Source organism: Macrobrachium rosenbergii, chromosome 19 (assembly GCF_040412425.1).
Source record: "Macrobrachium rosenbergii isolate ZJJX-2024 chromosome 19, ASM4041242v1, whole genome shotgun sequence".
NCBI classification, from domain to species: Eukaryota; Metazoa; Arthropoda; class Malacostraca; order Decapoda; family Palaemonidae; genus Macrobrachium; species Macrobrachium rosenbergii.
This window is the reverse complement of record NC_089759.1, coordinates 16,001,913-16,025,826: the sequence shown is the minus strand read 5'-3', so window position 1 is coordinate 16,025,826 and position 23,914 is coordinate 16,001,913.

Sequence of the window (23,914 nt, the reverse complement as noted above, 5' to 3'; positions counted from 1 at the left end):
TATATATATATATATATATATATATATATATATATATTATGTATGTGTTTACCTTTGCGTGTATGAGATTGTGTGTCGGTGTGTAGTGTACGTATATGTATGTGTACATGTGTGTGTCGTCATACACTATATAGTTCCAAATAATTCCCATATCATTGTAATTTTCCTTTTTTAGTTATTGGCAGACAACTAACTGGATGTGTGATATTATGATCTTCAGATGACATCTGTTGTCATTTCCTAATATTGATGAGACAACTTACTTTCGATAACATATCAAACGTCACATGAGGTTCTGGAGCAAAGTAGTTTCGAAAAAGCCGATTTGCAAAGCTCTCATTCACCCATAACATCCAGTTCTGTAATAACTTTTCCGCTCTTTTGGAAGAGTTGTGTCTTATTTCACACACATTCCTTCCACTAACCTAGTTCGTTTTTGGGCAGTTATGCCCGTCTCGGTCTCTTTACCATAAGGGGGGGATATTCAAGACCCAGAATCCTTGAATCATCTCGCAAGGAACTTTCAAAAGACCAAAATTAAAATGATTTGTGTAGTTTTGCCAAGATACGCTCAAGTGCCTAGAGATCTCCCGCCTAATTTATTAAAGTCTAGATATTATAGTGTGCGGTAACAAATTTCACATCGTTATTTGTAGGTTCGCATTTAACATCCGAGAAAAAGTAATATTCTTCAAAAACATCTGCCTTTGCTTTACGTAAACAGGCAAGAGGGAAAGGAAAACTAAACGAGTAAAATCTATCTTCGCTGGAGTGAACGTAATGACGTCAAGGTCAAAATGCTCAAATGACAACCAGTAACCTAGTCCTAAGGGTACAAGGTCCTCTCTGGTTTAGCGGGCACGTTTAAGGAAACAGGCTTCAGTAAAGGAAACAACCAGACTGAGCTGGGTAAAAAATTTATAATAATAAAGCGATTATAACTTATGAAAAAAATGCAGTCATATCCAATAGACCCATATTTTATTCAATAAAAGAAAAAATCCTTATTAAAGTTATTTACTCATTTACAATTTTTTACTGTAAAAGGACCGAGAGCGCTTGAACAGAACTCTGTTAAGTGTCACACTAAAGGTCATGGCAATAAGTTTACCGGGCTCCGGGTAAAAACAGTTTCTTGGTCTATATACCTAAACAAAAACCAGTATTTTCTCTGATGATCGTAGGAGGTTGAGTCAGATGCTAATAGGCTGATGTTTCGTGTCACCTGTCGGAAAAATGGACGTCTGTTATCCATTAGTTAAGAGTAACAGTCACCACTAATTGCACGTCACTCAGGGTTGTTACAGAGTACGTGAGCAATAACCAAACCCACCATTTACAAGCCACAGAAATAAGTGTCATCAAGTACGTGACTCGCACCACATGCACAGGCTATAAGAAAATGATGGCACGTAGCATCATGAGAGTGTAACATTCCATCGTTAATGGAAAATGATTAATAATATGCCCTTTACCATTAGTCTGGCAACTGGGAGTCGTGGTACTAGACTCAGAGGATTCTCCTCAAGCAAAACTCCATGATTAATTCATGTGTAATCTAAAGCCCATGCTTTTTGCATGAACAGTGCTGAGTGTCACAAAAGCCTTTGCATTTGCATCTGATTACTTTTAGTAAGGCTTCAGGCGCAGGGTTCTTATCCATCGACATTCTTTCTCATCAGGCAGTGATTAATACCCTAGTTAAAATTTTCGGTACAGGGCGAGACAAAGATCGTTCATCATCGTCTGATCTGAAGAAAAGTTGTGTTTCAAGATTGCATTTTAATAATGGAAAGTTCCTCACCGTTGGCTTACAGCTGGAACTTGCCGCTTTAGTAACTTGTAGGCTTTCAGGTGATCTATTAAGATCAACAATAATTATGAGGTGATATTGTCGCTGAAAGCTCTCTCTCTCATTTTATATATATATATATATATATATATATATATATATATATATATATATATATATATATATATATATATATATATGCTTAAAAATCATAAAAATCACAGTAGATGCGCGTGACTTCAGTGCATAAGCGAATCCCACAGGAAAATGACAGGCAGAAGTTCAGTACCAAGCGCTTGGTACTGAACTTCTGGCTGTCATTTTCCTGTGGGATTCGCTTGTATATATATATATATATATATATATATATATTTGTTCGTGTATATTTAAATATGTATGCTTAGGTGTGTGTATGTGTGGATATGCGTGTAATAAAGAGCATAACAGAGAGTGCATGTTTGTGTGCGTGTCTTGAGAGAGAGAAGTAAGTATACCTTAGTTTTACCAGACCACTGAGCTGATTAACAGCTCTCCTAGGGCTGGCCCGAGAAACGTGTATATTTGTACTTTCATGATTATGTGCAGATTGGAGAAAGAAGATATGTCTAGTCTGTGATTGTATGCTCCTTATTCAAAGCACTAACAAATGAGAGTTTGTATCAGGCAAACTGGTATTTTTGTCATAAAAAATACATAAACTTTTGTATAATTTCCAAACTTGAAAGTATTGGAGGCAAGACCCAATATACTTGACCACGTTTCCAGCAGAGTGGAATCGAAAGGTCAAAAAATGTGACAACACGAATGACCTACGTTCGAGGTAGCCTTTGACTGGACCAAGTGCGAGAGAGAGAGAGAGAGAGAGAGATAGACTAATCAGTAGACAACAACATCAATGGGATTCACAGGCAGAAAAAACGAAATGGAAAAAAAAATATTGACCTTAGAAATGGCTGAGTAACTGATCTCTCTCGTCTATGCCAAAGTGACAAGAGTCTGTCGTGACCTCCAAAGGTCATTATACACTTGCCAGCTGATTAGGTTTCTCACTTGGCATGTTTAAAGCCTATAAATAGTCCTGTCGCTGTAGCCCCTCCCTGGCCCACCCACACTTCGGAGAGGTGTTACTAACAGACGTCAAATGCAAAGTAAAAAACAAGTACTATGCGGCTGTTTTCTAGCCGTGCAAAATAAGGGCGAAGCATATCTCAGCCAGGACCCGCTGACCTCAGCCATCCAATCTCGTTTGAAATCATGCATCATGAAACCCTAAAATTTCCCTCATCATTTTCCCTGCTTATGTAAGTAAAATGATTCAGGGTTACTGAATTTATTCCAGTGAAAAATTATTAATGTTGAATGTACTGAGGTAGATGAGGAGCATATATATATATATATATATATATATATATATATATATATATATATATATATATATATATATATATATATATATATATATATATGTGTCATAATTGCAGAGCAAAGGTGCTGCTTGGCTCTAGAGCCAGTGGTAGAGGGCAGTTGGTTAAAAAGTAAGCGGAATGTCTTTGCTGTTTTAATAATGGTAACAACAAAAACTGAATATGAACTCTATATAAATTAGTGTACCAATCCCATCAAAAAGGAAGGTAATGGAAAATACTTTTGAAATTTCTCCATTATTATTTATATTACATTAAGTCACACTTTCTTGTTAGGATTTTGTGATAGTTAAACATGAATTTATTACTGGTAAACGATCGGCACTGGTGGCGACGGCAGACTTCATCCGTTCTCGGCCACCCAATCATTCTGCAGCTAAGAGCGCGTAGCAGAAGGTTTTGAGTGAAGTGATAGCAGCCAATGAAAGCGGAGCGAAGGAACAGGGCTACTTCTGATTGGCTAAGTTGTAGGTAATTCAGTGTTGCGGAGAGTTACATGAAGTCACCTTCTCAGAACTGTTTTGTCGTGGCTATTAGAAGACCGCAGGAATTATTCGTATTTTACTGCGGTTTTCTGGTAAAAATACGGTGCCCATTGTTGTGATATTATGGAAATATCCTGTCGCGGTTCTAGAGATGAAGCTGCCACTGGGTTTTCAGCAAGGAGTAAAGACACTGGCGGTTTTCCAGAGCTTGTCTGATTTGGCTATAAAGCAGAGCCTACCTCTGTTTAATGTGATGTATTTTTAATGTGGCCATGAGCGATGATAATAACAATAGTGGAAGCAATGGAGTTGTTAATGCCGGTGATGGTGGCGTTGATGGTAGCTGTATTGGATGGTGAGTGTGCCGATTACATTTTGGCTTTCTTCATTAAGCCTTACTTATTAGGCCTTATCCTTAGGCATACTTATTATTACTATTAATAATAATAAAAAACTTCTGTTATCATGCTTCATAGCTATTACATATCAAATAGGCACACTGAATGCAACATGTACGTCTACTGAGGCACGGAGGCAAAATAGAACGAAGTATATAGCCTAGGGCAACCGGGTGGCATTATCCCGAAATGTAGCCGTGTACAGGGAACTTTCTCTGAAAAAAGCGGAACTTCATATCTTAAAAACTAACCATAGATTTTTCTTGAAAATGATTCCCACACCCAAAAGACTCCAGTGATACTAATCTCACCCGTATATTTCTCATTATGTTTCCCACACCCAAAAAACTCCAATGTTACTAATCTCACCCCTATGTTTCCCACACCCAAATTACTCTAATGATACTTAACTCACTTCACCTAACCTAACTAACCTAACCGAATCTAGGGGCATGCCAAAAAAACCGGGGCTGGTGCAATACTAGCATATATCTCAGGAATTTGCAGCCGGGTGGTATGTTAGGGAGTTAGCGTGATTGGATGGTGTTTTCATGGGACTATCTCCTTATTGTGTGAGAGGAAGAAGCTAGCGTATGGTCATAGTAGTTTATAGTCATTGGCGATTTAGGTACTAGAAACGAGTTACTGCCAGAAAACGGTTTCAAAATTCTGCATAATTTTCTAACCTTAAAAATAAAAATTAATGCTTAGGACACGAATACTACGATTATATATATATGTATATATATATATATATATATATATATATATATATATATATATAGCCTATATATATATATATGTATATATGTGTGTGGACGAGAAAATATATGTACATATATATACATATATATATATATATATATATATATATATATATATTATATATATATATATATATATATATATATATATATATATATATATATATATATATATATATATATATAATGGCAGACAAAAGAAACCATACCAGAACATTAACCTTCTTGGAGGAGGTACTAAATCAAGTTAAGTGTTCCAATTAAATAATAACTTGACTCAAGCAGGCTTTGTGACCTACAGTACGAGTTTTCAGTGGGTCTCGGGCGAGCCTATTATTTGATAGGGTTTGATTTATATGTAAATCATGTGAAGAAAATTGGCCTGTAGTTTGCTGAATATTTAGGAGAATGAAAGTGACGTAGAATATTGCGTAACCGGAACAGATTCATTATTTTCGATCCAGGAAAGAAGGTGAAAGGGATAAAAAAAAATAGTCTATTGTGAGGTTCATTCGTTTATTCCAAAGTTGTGCAGTGAATCAGCAGAATAAACTTCACGAAGGGCCGCCTCCCACCCTCCTTTGTATTTAAATAATAATGTTATTATATATATATATATATATATATATATATATATATATATATATATATATATATATATATATATATATATATATATATATATATATATATTATACTGTATATACAGTATATGTATATATTCATTATGTATATATATATATATATATATATATATATGTATATATATTTAGAGAGAGAGAAAGAGATTGCATGTGTATGTGTGTTTGCATGCACGCTTTATTATTCAAATGAAATGTGTGATCTCCTACGTCTCATAAATAGTGAATTGTCGTTAACTGACTCGTAAAAAGCAACGTATCCGCTTGAAAGTTCCTCCTGTGCCAGATGTGTAAGTCTCCCAAGTCTTGTCCGCTCATTAATTATGAAGAACTTGATCTGGAGCAGGTCCGAAATATGGGCTGCTGAACATAAATGATGCTGAGTGCATCAAAATGCTAGACAATCCATCATTAACTGAGGAAGGAGAAGAAGAAGGAAAAAAGCGAAAATTTATTAACTATCTTGAGTGGGATCAACTAACTTAAAGTGGGTCAGCAAATCCTGTCATGGCTTGATTTGGTTTCACTGGAAATGTGAATCCAGGAGAGTACGTTTTCGAACGGAGAGAGAGAGAGAGAGAGAGAGAGAGAGAGAGAGAGAGAGAGAGAGAGAGTGGGAAATAAGTACTGCGCAATAAAGCTCACAGTGACTAGTGATAAAATAAGGAGATAACATAAACTGAAGAGTGTGTCCGCAAGAGAGAGAGAGGCGCATGCAACGGAAACCCTCATCATATTGAAGGGAAAAAAATGTTATTCCCATGCTTGAATTTTAGAATTCGCTTTCACATATTAATAGTATAAATGATGAATATATTGATTTAGATCTAGATTTAGTATTAAAATTAGGATTTTCTAGCATTTCCGTCGACTTGGAGAATAATACCTGCCTTATTTAGCTACGGAATGAAATGCATTTGGGTCAAAGCACAGTTTAACCTCGTGTCTACTTACCTGTCTGTCTGCCTGTCCAAATGTGTCGTCTTATCACTGTCTGTAGAACTAGGCGTGGTGATTCGTTTCATTTTATAGTTATGAAGCCGTAGGACGTAAGCCCAGACCCGATTGAAACATGAAAAAGTGGCAAGGAAGAATTAAAGTGTCTGTGCTTTCATCTAAATTTATTTCTCTTTAAATTCAATATGCTGTCTTACAGTGAACAGATAGTGCAAAGGTTCAAGAGCACCTCGACCTTATGCCAATTGGTTGTAAAGGTCGTAACTGGCTAAATACTAGTGCCCTTTTCGAAAGTGGAGTCATTTCATGGTCATTGCCTCAATTAGAATGGTAAAATTGGCATGTTGTGAATGAAGCTTATTAAGTACCAACTCCTTTTTCAAGCAAACCTAAGGCGTGTCGGGTATTTAGAATTATTTCTGTGACTGAAAAATAGGACGGAGAATGTCTTGGAAACTATTAGTCTTGATCTTGTTACTGATTGTGAATTGTAGTTGCATGTGTCAGTTACGGGTTTCCTTGAAGAATATCTAGCAGATTCTTGCATTTCACTGAAATTCGAGTTCGACATTAACCAGTCTAGCCATAATAACGCAGTTATTTATATTCTTTAAAATAGGAGTGTGTGTGTGAGAGAGAGAGAGAGAGAGACTCCATTTTCTTTTCTCCCTGCTCTCCTCTTCTCGCTTTCTCTCCCTCTCCTTCTCCAAGAAGATAAAATTGAGAGGAGCTTTCATGCTACTTCACAGTCTTCAAACAGCTTTCTGGTACCAGAGTCCTTCAGCAGCCTGTAGACAGGTTATTCGTCCTTCAATTTTTCAGGCACTAACCTACCCATACGGAAAGCCAGGAGACTTCTGTGCCGAGATTGGGTTACCTGAATGGTCATCCAGTAATGAGAACCGTTAAAACTGCGTAGGTAAACTCATAGTGGCTACAGCCTTTTTGCAGCTAGAGAAGCATTTACATACTGGAGTTGAAAGCCGTTGAACAAACCCTTTTGGTTAATTATTGAGCTGCTAGTGCACGGGATCCCATTTGGTTTAACGGTTTTATATTTTATTCTATCTTATTTATGCAGTAATGGTATTAAACTGTTGGCTGAAAAAAACATTGCGAGCGTTTTTTCATCCTCAGAGTTGGTAATACCGCAGATAATCAAGACCTATGACAACCTAGTACTATCCGCTGATAAAACAAACAGGTATTAAGACAAAGCAACATAATTACTGTACTGAGAGCTGATGATAACTGACAATAATTAAAAACCCACCCAGTCTTATCAAGTGGCAACAACAAGTGGTTACCATCTTCTGCAAGGTCATACTTTATATAAGCTCAGGAAAGAAGCCATCGATTCCAAGGTTAACAAGCGATTACTCGGCTGTCAGACAACTCTCTTGTGTTTTTTAACGCTGGGAATGGAGATGCACCGCGGGTCCCACCCCCGGACCCATGGTCTCTTTCTTACCATGCCTGGACCTGTGTGGTCTTTCGGTGAGCGTCGGGGATTTTCTTGGAGTGCTGTGGTTGGCTTGTAATTCTCACCAAGGCGCTTCATCTTTGTAAGATACTTTGTAAGAAATGCATTGGTTTTAGCATAGTCGTCGACGTTTATCTTGTAGTACGCTGGCAGGCTTACCATTCTTGCCAATGTACTTCGTGTTTTATGAAAGTCTTTCATTGTAAATAAATTCGTTCACTGCATAATTGTCTTGCACCGATTCATTAGTGTTTCATCAGGCATAAATATTTAAGTTAGGTTCTTATTATTGATCCATGACCTATTAGTTTTCTTGTAACAAGTGCAGTCAGGGATTTGGAGGAACAGAATTACCATATGTATTCAAGGGTAACCGTAGCCAAATCTGTGTTGTTAATCAGGCTGCAATTCCCATGCAAAATATTTATTTCATGCTGGCGTGTAGCACAATATTTTTTTTTATATTGCTCGTTACTTTTTAGTCTGAAGGGGAGAGAAGAACTAATATGAATTCACCGTGAAGAACCGAGAATAGTTTATAAGCTGACAATTTCATTTGCCTTTGAGGCAAATACCTCCGCTATATACTGACAAGGATAATATTTTCGAAATGATTTCTTTCGTTCAGAACAGTGAGGGAAATACTGTATATATGACTGATGATTTTTATGCTTTATTTTTTACGTCTTGTTATATATGCTTTTTCGTAGCGTATAACGTACGTTTTTAATCATACTGTTCTGATGTATTTTAGCACTTTGTTTTATCAGTAGCTCGCGCAGGCAAGGTGACTTTGAAAGAACAGAAGATAAGCCTTAGGCAAGGGGATGAAGAACGGATTCTTACATTTCACTTTTTTTTTCTTTTTTTTACATTTTTACGTTTCTATTTCCCGTGTGCTCTCTGCTTTGGTAATAGTAATCAACTTTAACCCGAGGCACGTTTTGCTAATGAGAAGGTAATTTAAACTGTTAACCCTCGAGGTAATAACTTTACTCGCGAGTCATACGACTTCCAGTGGGAACGCTGAGTTCCTAGTGAGTGACAACCACTTTTTCTAGGCGTGACTAGACCAGCGTGAGTTCGAAGTCAAATTGCTTTTTCGATATCCAGAGTTATTTTAAATTTATTGAAGATGGTGTTTTCATAAACATTATATTCCTTGATGTTCTGTTAGGGGTAGAAGGTCGACAAGAAGGCAAAGGATGGACAAGGTGGTAAAGTGAAGGAAGATTTGGAGAAAGGGCTAATGGAAGAAGATGGCTTCGATAGGAATTGTTGGGGGAAGACACATTAAGGCAATTGACCCCTTAGCATAGGGGATAGCAGAGCTGATACAGAAGTTTTGTCACGAGAGCTTATGCATACAGTATGCTCATTAAGTGCTTCATACAAAAAAGGGAAGATTATGTTGTAATGTTTTAAATAACATTTGTCTCTTTAAATAATAGGCCTACTCAGCTGTTACGAAAAAAGAAAAAAATTGAGAAAGACCAACATAACGGGAAAGTATTACGTTCGATGGTCATCTACTGCAGATGAGTTACTAGGAAACGAAGGTCTTATTTCACCTTAAAAAAGAATATAGAAAGAAAAATAAGTCCGGCATTGGAAACTTGTATCGCCTGTTCAGTACACACGAAACCTTAACGACGAACCTTCTCACCAAACTTCGCGACTCTGCAGCAACAGCTTCGTTTCCGGGAAGGTATAAAAAAAAAAAATTGCATTACCTTGACCCTACCTGTCTCCGAGACCCCTGCAGACCCTACCATTCCTCTAATCACCTTTTCATTCCTCATCACGCCCTACCAACCCCATCCCATTCCTCGTGCCCTACCTTCCCATTCCGTTCCTCCTCATACACCCTACCTTTCCCCCCCTTCCATTTCCATGACCATCGCATGCAGCCACCACCTTCCCCCTACCCCTGAAGTAACATCTTCCAGTATTATTGCATCTCTGCACCTCCTCCGCCATCCCAAACATTACATAAGGCTGACCCTCAGACTTGAAGCCTCGCCTTTTCCCTAATGCGTATCAGATACCGCCAATTAACCTGTCTTCTTCCTAAACTGAGACTTGTTCTTAACGACTACGTCACCTCCTGCAATTACTCCTTTATCTGTTTGGTAGGAAACATTTTTGGCAGACAATTCACATAGGAAAAAACCCCACATTATCATTATTTATCACAAATAATCCTCCCAATTTTATACTTTTCGCTGGATTTGGAGAAAGATTGTGAGTTTTCACCGCCGATTCTTTATATTCTTATTGAACTGTCAGTCAGTGTTCAGATTTGAGCACACTGTCTTGTGTGATATCCGAACATACAAAACGCCAGTGGTTATATATGAAATTCATTATTTAACAATGCTGTCTTAGAAATGCAATAGATTTATCGTTTTTCCTCTTGATGTTTAATCTTTTAAATCTGTATCCCTCTGCATATTACAGACTTTTAACTGTTTCATCCTTCTAAACATTTAGTTAGCTATGCAGTATGGAGATTTTGCAATAGATAAATTCAACAAAGATTCAAATGAAACTTTTTATTAGTTACTATCTAGTAGTTATTTACTGCTATTGATTTTCAGCATATCTTGGATAGTCACTGAACTGACTTTTCAGTCGGTAAACGTTAGTTGGGTCGATGATTTGTAATAATAATAATGTTATGGTAATTGTGAACCAGATAAATGATAGCGTAACTTGGTCTGCTTGCAGAATTACAAAACTCATTCCTGTTCCGATCAGGCATTCAGGTAACAGTTCACCAAAATTATAAGAAAAGAAAAGATTTCATAACGGCACTTGCTGAACAACGTCATCAATCACCATCATTTGTCAGCAATAAAACCCAAAGGCTGCAAAATAATGTCCCGCACAGTGTCTCAACTTAACTCTGCTTCGTGAGAAGTTCCGGACAAAGAAGACACTGGATATAAGAACAGAAGAAAAAAGAAGGAATGACAGAAGAAAGAATGGTAATAAAACAATAAGAAACAGAAATCCAAATGCAGAGCGAACAAGAAAATGAAGTGTTAAAGCGAAGAACGAGACGATACTCGGTCGCTGAGCTATGGGGAACCGACAGCGTACGCAAAGCAGTAGGTTTCTCCCACGCAAAATATCGTTTACAAAAGCATCCATAAAGTCGTGTCGAAGGGCGCTCCAGGGGTCACAAAGAACTTTCCCTCTCCCTCCCCCTTGCCCAAGCCCCCCCAAAAAAAGGCACTTACCTTTTACTGTTCACGATTGTCTGTGGTGCCAAGACTACGTTGCGTCACAAGAGTGGGATAAAAATGGGGAGAGCGAGAAAGAGAGAGAGAGAGAGAGAGAGAGAGAGAACAATCACGTTTACCTTTTCTTCAAGAGTGGAAAAGATGAGAAGAATGAATACTATTCCGTTAACGAAGAGAGAGAGTGTGTGCGTGTATGTGTGAGAGAGAGAGAGAGAGAGAGAGAGAGAGAGAGAGAGAGAGAGAGAGAGAGAGGAATATACATAATGGCTTCTAGCAGAGAAAGAAAAAACCAATTTACAGATGAAACAAGTTTACCTCTTAAGAAAAAAAAAGTGCTGTTAGGCGTACCGTGATATATCGTCCTTGGTATCCGCATAAGTTGAAGGTTCCCTTCCTGTTTAATGACAAAAGATTCATCTATTACAGTACATCAGTACCTGAAGGCCGAGAAAGGAGCGTGAGGAAAAGTATTTGTCAGTATTCTTATAAGAGTAACAAAACATTTGCAAGTTCCTTTATTTGATCTTATCACTGTTCAAATAACAGCAATGTGCGGATATTGTGTCTGCTCACATTTCACTTTCATTTTTTTTTTGTGTTCATCTTTATTAGAAGACTGTATTAAAAGCTGTCACTTTTAAATTACTTGGGACTGTAAACATAAGGAATTTTATAGGCATTCCTCTCGTTAATGTCGTCGTTAAATTTTTTTTTTTTTTTGCGTTCATCTTTATTAGGGTTTTTAAATCTTCATCCACTGTTAAAACGACTTCCAAGTGAACATTATATTTGTCTTCCTACATTTCATCTTTCGTCTTATATTATTTTTTTGTTTTTTTGTGGCTTCCTTTTCATCAGATGACTCTCCCAGTTTAATCTCCGTTCGGTTTTTAAAAAAGTTTCAAGGTTCGCTAAGATCATCAGAAATGATGACGCTGCTATTAATCTGTGTTCATTGTGTCCGTAAAGTGCAGTTTCCAATGACCTTGAATACTTTAGGGTGAAGGTGAATATTCTAACTGTATTTAACTTTTTATTTTTATCTCAGAAACTAAACAAGACCATTTCTTTGCAAGTCTTTAAATTGCTGAGATGAAATAGAAAATATTTTTCACTAGAAAATTAAATATAAATTCACCAACATAGTTGAATAACCCTTAGGGATGTTGTGCCATTAGTGCACCTCATGCGGTGCACTGTAGGCATTACTTAAGGTTCTTAGCAGCGTTCCTTCGGCCCCTAGCTGCAATCCCTTTCATGCCTTTTACTGTATCTCAGTTCATATCATCTTTCTTCCGTCCTACTTTCTATCCTCCTGTTACGCCTTTAAAGCCTTCTTTAACCTCAGTTTCCCTTTCAGCGCTGAATGACCTCATAGGTCCTACCGCCTGGTCTTTGTCCTAAATTTTATATTACAATTGCAGTGCCACGGTTGAAGAGAAACTTTAACCAATTCATATCATTACTACGAGAGAAACAATTCATTTCAGTGAGTGTCAGTTCGATGAATTAAACTTGGGAAGGTGTAATTTAGAATAATGAAAAAATGTGTGCCTAATCTTAATAGTGACGTAATAATTGTGGTGGTATAGGTATAACAAGTCTTATTTAACGTGAATTAGCATGGAGAGAGTTTGGTAGTGATGTAATCCCGCTCGTAATAGATACTGAGAGAACGTTCATGTCCGTTTGATAATCAAAAGGAAAAAAGGACAGAAGTTATGATTAATTGGAAATGTTTACACGCTCCTTCTAAGGGAAGGGAAAACTTAATAATTTTTTAAGCAAGCTAGGGAACAAATTCAAAACGACGACCATTTTAATCAAGATCGCTTAACGGCAATTAAAAATCATTCTCATAACAACAGACAGATAAAAAGTACGGTATACTTGAAGTCGTGCCAGCATAGTTCAGTCGTAAATGTTTCTGATAAAGATAAGATAACGTAAATTAAAAAAAGCAAATTTAAATTGATGTCTTAAAAAAAATGTTTTTGAAGGCCTTTCAAACTTACTGCGCCGATACCAAAACACGATGTATCCTTGGATACGTGAACGGAAACAAAAAGATTTCAGGTCATAACCGACATTTTAAGAAGACATTCCAGTATGTCATTTTAATAGCAGTAATGGCGTGAACACTCTCAGGAACCTCTTTTCCTCCAAGGACAAGATGAGCATCTCCGACATCCCGAAGAATTGGGGAGGTACCGTTGTAAGGTGGGGTCTCAATGCCCCTCTCTCGGGGATTGGGTGGTATACCTCTGTCTTCTAGGAGGGAGAACGTCTTACGAGATTGACCCTCAATTGACCTTTCTTCCTTTCTTCTACGCACGTCCTGGAACTTTTACGACGCACATTACTGATTAGTTTCCAGATTCTGGAGTCTGGGCGAAGTGTGAATAAATACTTGTTTTAGTGGTGTCAAAAGTGAAAGGTTTTTTTTTAATATTTGAAGTTTTACAGTTAGCCACGCTAATATGTATATATAAATGTGTGTGTGTGTTGTATATATATATATATATATATATATATATATATATATATATATATATATATATATATATATATATATATATATATATATTTGTTTGGTAAGAAAAACTATTAAAAACAGTTTTAAATAACAAAGATTACCTAGATTTGAAACCCATGAATAACTTTCTCACATACGGATATTGCTTAGTATGGATTCTCTCCTAAACAGGCAAATCGCATTAACGCAGTAAAAAGCAGACTACACGAAGAATAGAGAAAATAACAAAACCGTGACTGAAACCCAAGCATTTGAAAGACTTCAACGTACCAAGGTATTCTTAGACCTTTTGTCAAACAACCGGTTTTGGAAGTTCTTCGAGCCTCCTAGAATGTTGTCCTGTGAACAGATCCTGGTTTCTTCATATCCTAGATCCTTTGGGCTTTTCCCACGGGTTTGGTGATGTTAGCTAACCGGATCTCGCTCTAGGAGGCAATTCCTAAGTCATTGTTTTTTCCAGTAACTGCACATCTTTCCATACAAGACGTACACCAAAAGTGCCAACGTGATCCTAAGAATGCCCCCGTGCTGTGATGGTCGAAAGTGGGAGATATTTCAGTTATTTTCTGGTTAAGTAACTTAAAAAAAAACGATGTACAAACAGCACTTATAATTCACTAAAGAGGGAAACTGAGCCTTGTTGTAGAGAATTTCATGAGTAATATATGCCCACGAACACGGAGAGAGAGAGAGAGAGAGAGAGAGAGAGAGAGAGAGAGAGAGAGAGAGAGAGAGAGAGAGAGAGAGAGAGAGAGAGCGAGATCATCCTTGGTGGTATGATATATAGGCGCTCGGAAACGAGTCCATTGAAGAGAAACGTCTTTTGTGTCATAACGATCTGTTATATACTTATCAAACCGTTTCAGACATTGCTACATCACATCTAAGATAAATACTTACTTAGAAAGCAAACCTTGAACTTTAAAGTACCTGGAATACGTCATTATCAGATGTACAGACTCCATATGTTATGTCTTCCAGTAATTTGCAACTTGAGCTTTACTTTTCTTCGCTCATTTTTAACCTTTTTAATGGGGAGTGGAAGTTTGGGGCCCACACGGTTTTACAAAAACAATGAATAATAATAATAATAATAATAATAATAATAATAATAATAATAATAATAATAATAATAATAATAATAATAATTATTATTATTATTATTATTATTATTATTATTATTATTATTATTATTATTATTAAGTATACTTCACCGTTTTCCTGCGTATCATTCTCACGTACACAAAGGTGATCAGATTCTTGCATACATAATAACCCCTTCAGCATGCACAGAGGATGCTTATTTTTTTCTGGTCGTGGTTATCGTGATTTGCTGATTATAAAGAATTCGACAAACGCATCATGATTATTCAAACGACAATAATCTGTTTGTTTGCCAACATGAAGGTTAACCTGGCTGAAAGTCACTTTGAATCAAAGAGAGAGAGAGAGAGAGAGAGAGAGAGAGAGAGAGAGAGAGAGAGAGAGAGAGAGAGAGAGGCTAATTTTACCGATCCGTAGTGTTTCCAGTCTTTCTTTTACGTTTTTGCGCAGCAGACACCAGTCTCTCATTAAGCAGGTCTTCACTGATTGTTTACAGGTTTTAGATCAGAAATACATGTGCAACTCTCGTAATTTTTCGAACTGTCTTCCTGTTTGATCTGAAAACGTTGTAAACTGTGTTTTATACACACACACACACACACACACACACACACACACACACACACACACACATATATATATATATATATATATATATATATATATATATATATATATATATATATATATATATATACATATACATATACATATATACATATAAATGTGTGTGTATTCAGTCATTATATCTTATGTCATAAAATGACTCGGGTTGAGTGTTGCATCACTTCCTTTAATTAGAAGATTTTATAACTCCGCTTAAATACGTGACATTCATTAAAATTGATCCGTCTCCCTCGCAGCGAAGCCTCAAAATTTCACATTCCACATTCTAAAAAGGTCACGTGAGGAAATCTCATATCCGTCGTGCAAGGTCATGAATATGGCTTTTTAAAGGTCAAGATACAGAGAGGCTCTCCAAAGACGCTAAGGAGGAAATGGCTTCTAATCGTTCATTCATTTCCTTCTGGAAGATGAAATAAACTGCGTTTATTTTTTCCGTACTTCAAGTTCGATTCATACAAAGGAATTCGGGAACAGAAATATATGGGCTATTGTGTTGTTCACTATTACAACTGCCTTGCTGTTTCCTATTTTTGATATGATAACGAGAATGAAAATAGTATACGTATATACATTTACAGACATACGCATAAACCCATGTACGCGCGCACACACATACTGTATATGTATGTATGTATGTATATATATATATATATATATATATATATATATATATATATATATATATATATATATACATACATACATACATACTGTAAGTGGTGTGTACTTGCGTGTAGGTACCTATTTTCGTATGCCTGTTTGCACAATATTCTTACGTCAGCCAATTTAAAATCCGCACGTTATCCGCAGTATTAAAATTACCTCATTTATCCAGTAGCCTCCGGGCTCCACATTCGAGGTCGACCTAACAGATCACCACAAAAGAAGCAGTGATTAGAGACAAAAAAAAAAAAAAAGAAATGCTACTTTGTTTTATCTTCATTAGTGCGACAGAAAAAATTACCGAGAAAAGTGACAGCACAAGACTAAAAATAGAAGAGAAAAATAATATAAAAGAAATGCATGAAGGATGTTACTAAACAAAGACGATAGTGTCCGAAAATGAGGGAGACAGGAATATGGATCCGTTTGTGAGTCAAGCATAGATCAGAAGAGGTGGTTGAAATAGCAATAATTAGAGAAGGAAAGATACAAGGAAGGTTGAGGGTGAGAAAACAAAGAATGAAATGAGAGTGAAGGAAGAATGTTAAGAAGATGAGGCAGATGAAAGGAGAGACACAGAGAGGACGGGGAGGTTCATTAAAGACCGGAAAAGGAAATGAAAAATAACAGTGGAATAAAATACTCTGATTGAGTCAGGAGAGAGATTAATCTCAGTATAGCAGTTATATATGTTTTTATAAAACAATCCATATGTACAGGACCAACGTAAATTGATAAAGACAGGTGAACAACATTTATTGCCATCTTAGTAATTACAAGTTAATTGATATTCAGTTATGTGGAGAATCGCAGTCAGTGTTCCGAAATGATAACCAGATAATAAAGATAATGAGACAAATAATTGAATTTTCAACCCTAGAAAAATAACACGTATAAGTTCTTTAAATAATTTCGTAAATTAATATGAGCGTTTTGTACTTAAATGAGACTATTTCTCTAATGTATGTGTTCGTCTATCATTCTCCTCTCAGCTATATTTCTTGTAGTACAAAGTTCGTGCAATGGGTGACAGAAAAAATTATCGTCATATCACGCTCTGATGGTGAACTCATTTATTTCATAGCAGTCATTTAATCATTTCAAAAGTCCATTACGCAGGGAACATCGTGCGCGTGGGCTTGTTCTTCGCGGCCGAAAAAAATGAGAGAAAATTCAAAATTTGCCTTAAGTCACAGACGAAAAACTCCACAAGATCAGTCATCGAAATGACAAGTTCCACTTGGGGTAGCTTGGATCATTAACTTAATCCACTAAGTGTATTCGTGTTTGTATGTGGTTATATGTTTGCTGTTTTTGCAGTTGTCTGATGAAGCTGCCCGCATTTTAGCACGGGCTCTTGCTCCGCAAGGACAACGCGTCCACAAGTAAGAAAGTATTTTACATGGCCGTTGAGATGTTTTATTTATGGTGCAGTTTCTCATTTGACCTTTCTGGAAAATATTATATGTCCACAACCATCTCCCTCTGCTTCCTCCACTTTCCTCTCCAATTCGGCCTCTCTTTCTCCTTCCCTTCTCTGCGTCTCTCTCCCTCTCCCTTCCACATGACCTTGCCTCGGGAATTACAACGGCCTGAACTGGAGCAATTTGTGCCACAAGATGCTTGTGTTGTAAGAGCTCTCTCTCTCTCTCTCTCTCTCTCTCTCTCTCTCTCTCTCTCTCTCTCTCTCTCTCTCTCTCTCTCTATTTTTATGAGGTGCTCCGTACCTCTTTTAATCTCAAACATTTTCATTGAGGACTGAAATTTGTATGAATTAATCATATTGACTCACATTTCTGTTACCCTGAATATCCCTCATGTTAATATAGGATCACTCTCTCTCTCTCTCTCTCTCTCTCTCTCTCTCTCTCTCTCTCTCTCTCTCTCTCTCTCTCTCTCTCTATATATATATATATATATATATATATATATATATATATATATATATATATATATATATGACAGGCGTCCATGAAAGAGGAGTGGTGTGACTTGCACATAAGAGAACTCCTATTTTTTTACGTTTTTTTTTTTATTAGGACGTAATGAAATTTATTGTTAAAAGGAAATTCTTTTGTCCTGTGCTGGGGGAATACAGTTCACGACTGTAATAGGCACATATCCACAAAGTAAACAAATGATATAAGATTAGAAGTCTCAGACGAATGAGGCTTACTACACTTCTACAAAATAATCAGTTAGCGTATGTACATACATACATACATACATATATATATATACTGTATATATATATATATATATATATATATATATATATATATATATATATATGTATGTATGCATATGTATATTATATATATACATATATATATATGTGTGTGTGTGTGTGTGTGCTAACGGGAGAGAGAGAACAGTTTGTGGGGCACAAAAAGAATCATGCATTTGAGACCTCGGATTTAATATTGTTTGTTTACTCTACGTATGTAAGCGCAGTATGGGCGTCAACAGTATTCTCCCATGTTAGGACAAAAGCATTTCCTTTGTAGCAAAAAAAAAAAAAAAAAAAAAAAAAAAACATGATGTCTCAATAGTAAAAAAAAAACATAAAAAAATTCGTAGTTCCTAAATGTATATACCCCCCGAAAAAGGAATCCTTTCAGTGTATGTCATACCACCCACGCTTTTATGGACGCCCATTTTTATGGGCTCTTGTCACATGTGTTGGCCTCGACGTCACGCCCGTCATATACAGGCCATTAAACAGCCTGATGTTTATCGTGATGACTTGCATTCGAAGCGTCTTCGATTGTAGGATACTCTAGTTTATGTACGTAAGTGCGGTTCAGTAATGTTTGAGGTGTTTATTTTCATGTAAAAATAACACTGAAAAGCTTTTTATATTTATTTATTTATTTTGCATTGATTTATTGCCTTCTTAGTACGTTAACAAATAACTCCGTTTCTTTCATATTGTAGACGATTATTTCAATTGTTTTTTTAAAGCCTTTTTGTGACGGATCAAAAAGATTAAAAGTGTGTCTGGTAAAAAACGACATTTGTTTGCAGATGTTAACTTTCTCATTTCATGGGCAGTTACATCCACCTTTGAAGCTGGAAGCTGCTTATGTATTTATGCACGCTTATTTGCTTGTTTACTTGTACACAGGATACCTTAGAAAGAGTAGTTATTTACTTTCCTTTTGTTTGTGCTGTATGAAGTAAATAAAAAAATACTATCATGATAAAGCAGTGAATGAGAATGGATTCAAAGTAAAAAAATTGGCAGACTTTTTTTTCCTATCACAGTAATCTATTCATTGCTTTCACTTCTGTTCACTGTCTTAGGCAAGGGTTCCTAACCTTTTTAAGATAACCAGTACCCGTGCGTTTCCTGCGTAATTGTGGGAGCAACTAAGATCGTTCTGGAAACTGTAAATCAATCCAATTAGTAAGACGTTTTTAAATCCCACTAAAAACTTTAGATTGCCTGAACAGAAGATTCACAAATGAAACTTGCACCAATGAAATACTCATTAGGAAGTTATTAACATTCACCAAACTTGCACGTTATACATTTACTATCCATTTCAGAGAACGCGAGTTATCGTTTTTCTCAATTATCTTTCAAACTAAATAATTGATCGAAATAGTACTTTGGCACAGTGTACAAGGTACCTCCCGTTAATTTTTAGTAATATAGTGCATTGCCAAATGGTTCTAGCTAAGGCATTTACTCTTGACTTACATGGCGTGTTGTCAAGCATCGCCAGACTATGCATTCGAACGTCCTTTATCCCCATCCCGTCCCTCCCTCCCCTTTCCCCTCCTCATCCCTCCCTCCCCTTTCCCCTCCTCATCCCTCCCTCAACCCACTTTTTGGCCTCCCCATCTCCGCCCCCGCTTTCCTGTCCATGGAGGATAGCTGGCGTTCGATTGCGTAGATTAATCCTGCTGACTCATGCGACTTTTGCCTATAAAAGTCAAGAGTAAACGCCTTAACTAACACCTTTTGACAATGCACTATATTACCAAAAATTAGCGGGAGGGATCTTGTACACTGTCAAAATACTGTTTCGATCAAATAATTAACTTGAAAGATATTTGAGAAAAACGATGACTCGCGGTCCCTGAAATGGATAGTAGATGCATATTGGTACAAGCAAGTGATTGGTTTGCCTCTTAAGATAACATATGAAATAAACTGAATTTATTTTAATACTGAACAGTCAACTAGAAGTACTAATAATTTCACAGAGAAATATCCCAAATGGATTTCTAGATTTTACCAAATAACTTTTACGCTCCCTCAAATACTGACATGTAAAAAATGATGCGTAAAAGAACCAAGCACAAAAGCTGCGTAAGCTTTGTGTTGCGTATTAATTTTAGAGATATATTCGTGATTCCAACCGACAATGAATATTTTTGCTCAAACCATGCTCATGTTACCTTCAATACAAATAAAAAAATAACAATTTAAAAGAAGCAATTCCCTTTGGGAAACGTGTAATAAGTAAAGTTTTCATAAAGAAGTATATAAAATAGGAAAAGCACTCATTTTTCAAAACAAAGATTCAGGTCGAAAATTGTGACAAATATTTTTGGAATATCTCATACAGTACAATGAACATGATTGCCGCTTAGAATGATACATTGCTCATACATAAAGTGTTTTGTGATGTACAGGGAAACACAATAGAAAATATAACTTTGCTACAAAAGTAACTAGATTTGATAAAAATTAGCAGGTCGGAGTAAACAGGTGATTGCAGTAGTAGATCTCTCTCTCTCTCTCTCTCTCTCTCTCTCTCTCTCTCTCTCTCTCTCTCTCTCTCTGATCAAAAACGCGTAACACTGACGAGTACGACATAGCCGAGGTGCTTACTTTGCAAATATACTATTTAACAAAAGGATTCTTTTTTGTAAAAATAATTCGGGAGTTTATCATTCACAAATCACAGTGTCATTCACTGTACCTCATAGAAGTTATGCAGTTTACAAACATTACTAGCTATTAAAAAAACAGGAAACAATAATAACTAGAACCAGTAGTAATGGAACACGCATCAACTTCTTACTATGCATTTATGATGGAAAGTCTTACATCGCGCGCATAGTCTTAGACACTTTTTTTTTTTTTTGTAACGAAAATTCGGGAAGCATTGGCCGTTCTAGCTTTAGAGCTATTCCTATTTTATTTAGAAAGGGAATAGTGCTATAATTTCACCTCCCATTTCCTCCCTCTGTCGGAAAAGAAGCATGGCATAAATACGTAACAATCTTCTCTTGCGATGAAGTACTGAAGGCTAGTTGATTTAATTACGCGCTGAATGACGACATACTCTGTAGGTCCCAGTATTTGGCTTTTGGCCTACATTCTATATTCCAATCCAATTCCGACCACCTCAGAGCTGTAGATTCTGATCACAAAGAGTCGTAAGTAGGAATGCGTTAATCGTCACGGCTGTTTGAACGACCGATGGTTACGACAGTTAGAGGCAATCACAGTATTATTACCCGGTCATTTTCAGTTTTATTTTGTCTCCAAAGACTTGGTCACAGGTAAATTTAATGAAATGCTCTTCGTTTTGATGAAATTACACATAACTAAAAATTTTGATTTGAATAACGGAATGACATTTATTCTGGGAAATATATGCTGTATTTACTCTCAGTGGGCTTAGCTATACCATTTATGGAAAGGTACCACAGTAGCATGCATCCATCTCTGTTAAACGCATGTTAACCAATGATAAGGATCTCTCTTCTAGCTTGGACGCTTATTACTTATTCAGCAACACATTTCTCACTATTTTCCTAGAATATCAAGTCCTTTCTTTTCATGTATCCAGCTCATGAATGCATTTGCAAGCTCCATGCCAATGCGTTACTGCATCTCTTGGGACTGCGACTCACCGAAACTTAGCTTTCTCATCAAATAGGAATGAATTTGTCTGGCATGATGTTATTTGAATTCAAAAGACCGACGGAACAGGCAACGCTGTTCCCTTGTGTAGTTCGGACCAGAGGGGAACGTGAAAGAGAAACAAAAATTGAGACTGACCCCCGCAGCAAGCGATGACCCAACCTCTTCAAAGACGGAAAAGTGCGGTAATTAATTGAAGAACCGAGCTAGTAAAGAACACGAAACCTTTGCAGCGGAGGGTATGAAACAGTCAAGGAGCCTTGAGCTTCAGCTGGGCATTGCTGACACAACCCCAATGATGAAAAAGGTTTGTCTAGATATAAAAAAGAAATCATAAAACAGTGAATATCATAACATTTTCCCATCCTCTCATTCGTATCTTTTGAATTCCACATAGTCTGCAACATCAGAGACTTGTTTTGAAGATTATTATTCATCCGTTTCCCTACGAGAGTCCCTAGATAAAGTTTGGTGGTCTAGTGGAATTGCTTCTCGGCAATAATGAAGATTATGAATTATATATGCTACCCGCAGATTTTAATTCATCAGGAGCGTTAACTGTGAATAGGTTGTACAACTAAAATTGAGTAAATATGCAAATTAACGCAGAATCGCGCAATTCCTCTCGAAAAGTTTTGGGTACAGGTGATAAGGGCCATCAAAACGCCAAGCAGCCTCAGGCACTGCTTTCCAGAAGGTTTCGTGTTCCTCAGGCAACGATTTCTTCTCACATCTCCAGAAGATTAAAGCACGAAAATGTGTTCTTTAATAAATTTTTTAGCACCCTTATCTCGTATAGTCAGATTTTGTAGGATGATATATATATATATATATATATATATATATATATATATATATATATATATATATATATATATATATATATATATATATATATATATATATATATATATATATATATATATATATATATATATATATATATATATATATATACATATAGAGAGAGAGAGAGAGAGAGAGAGAGAGAGAGAGAGAGAGAGAGAGAGAGAGAGAGAGAGCATGGTAAAATAGAGGAACGTAGTCCAAGAAATGAAAAATTACCTGTGACACAAAAAAAAGCGAAATACCGTCTGGGTCTATGGGTGTGGTCTTCGAATTCTAGAGGGGCGGGTGTAGGGGAGTCTCACTTGGAGAGGGTGGGGTCGTTGGGGGGACGGGGACGTGATTGGAGGAGTAAATATTGGAACGGTGTGCCTTTAGGCGTTGGAACAACTCTGAAGGGCAGGAGAAAATCAGTGAAAATATTTTTCGGGGTCGGGTGGAATTCAAAGGACAAATGCAAGGATGCGTGAGAGACTCCGGATATTTTCCGAGAGATGCCAAAGGCTTCCATATCCCATTCAATATTTTCTCATACGAAAATTAAAAGAAATTTCCACTAATGTGTCCCCCCCGTAGGGGGTTAGTGCCGTCAGTGCACCTCACAGGGTGTACTATTGGCATTACTAAAGGCTCTTTGCAGCGTCCCTTCGGCCCCGAGCTGCAATCCCTTTCGTTTCCTTTACTGTACCTCCGTTCATATCTTTCTGCCATCTTGCTCTCCATCCGCTCCTAACAATTAGGCCTATTTCAAAGTGCAACAACGAGGTTTTCCTTCTGTTACACCTTTCAAACCTACCTACTCTCAATTTCCTTTCCAGCGTTGCATGATCTCATAGGTCCCAGTGCTTGGCCTATGGCCTAAACTCTATATTCAATTCCATTCCATTTAATGTATCCCTGTGTACTTTAAACTTGCACTTTACTCTAAGCCTGCACTTTCTCTGCTGGAATTGCGTGTTCAGTTGGTACATGAATGAAGTACTAAGGCATTCGTGTGCTGGGAGTGGCACGCATTATGGCAAAGGGTTGCAGACCAGTGGGTACGTGACCTGCTCTAGA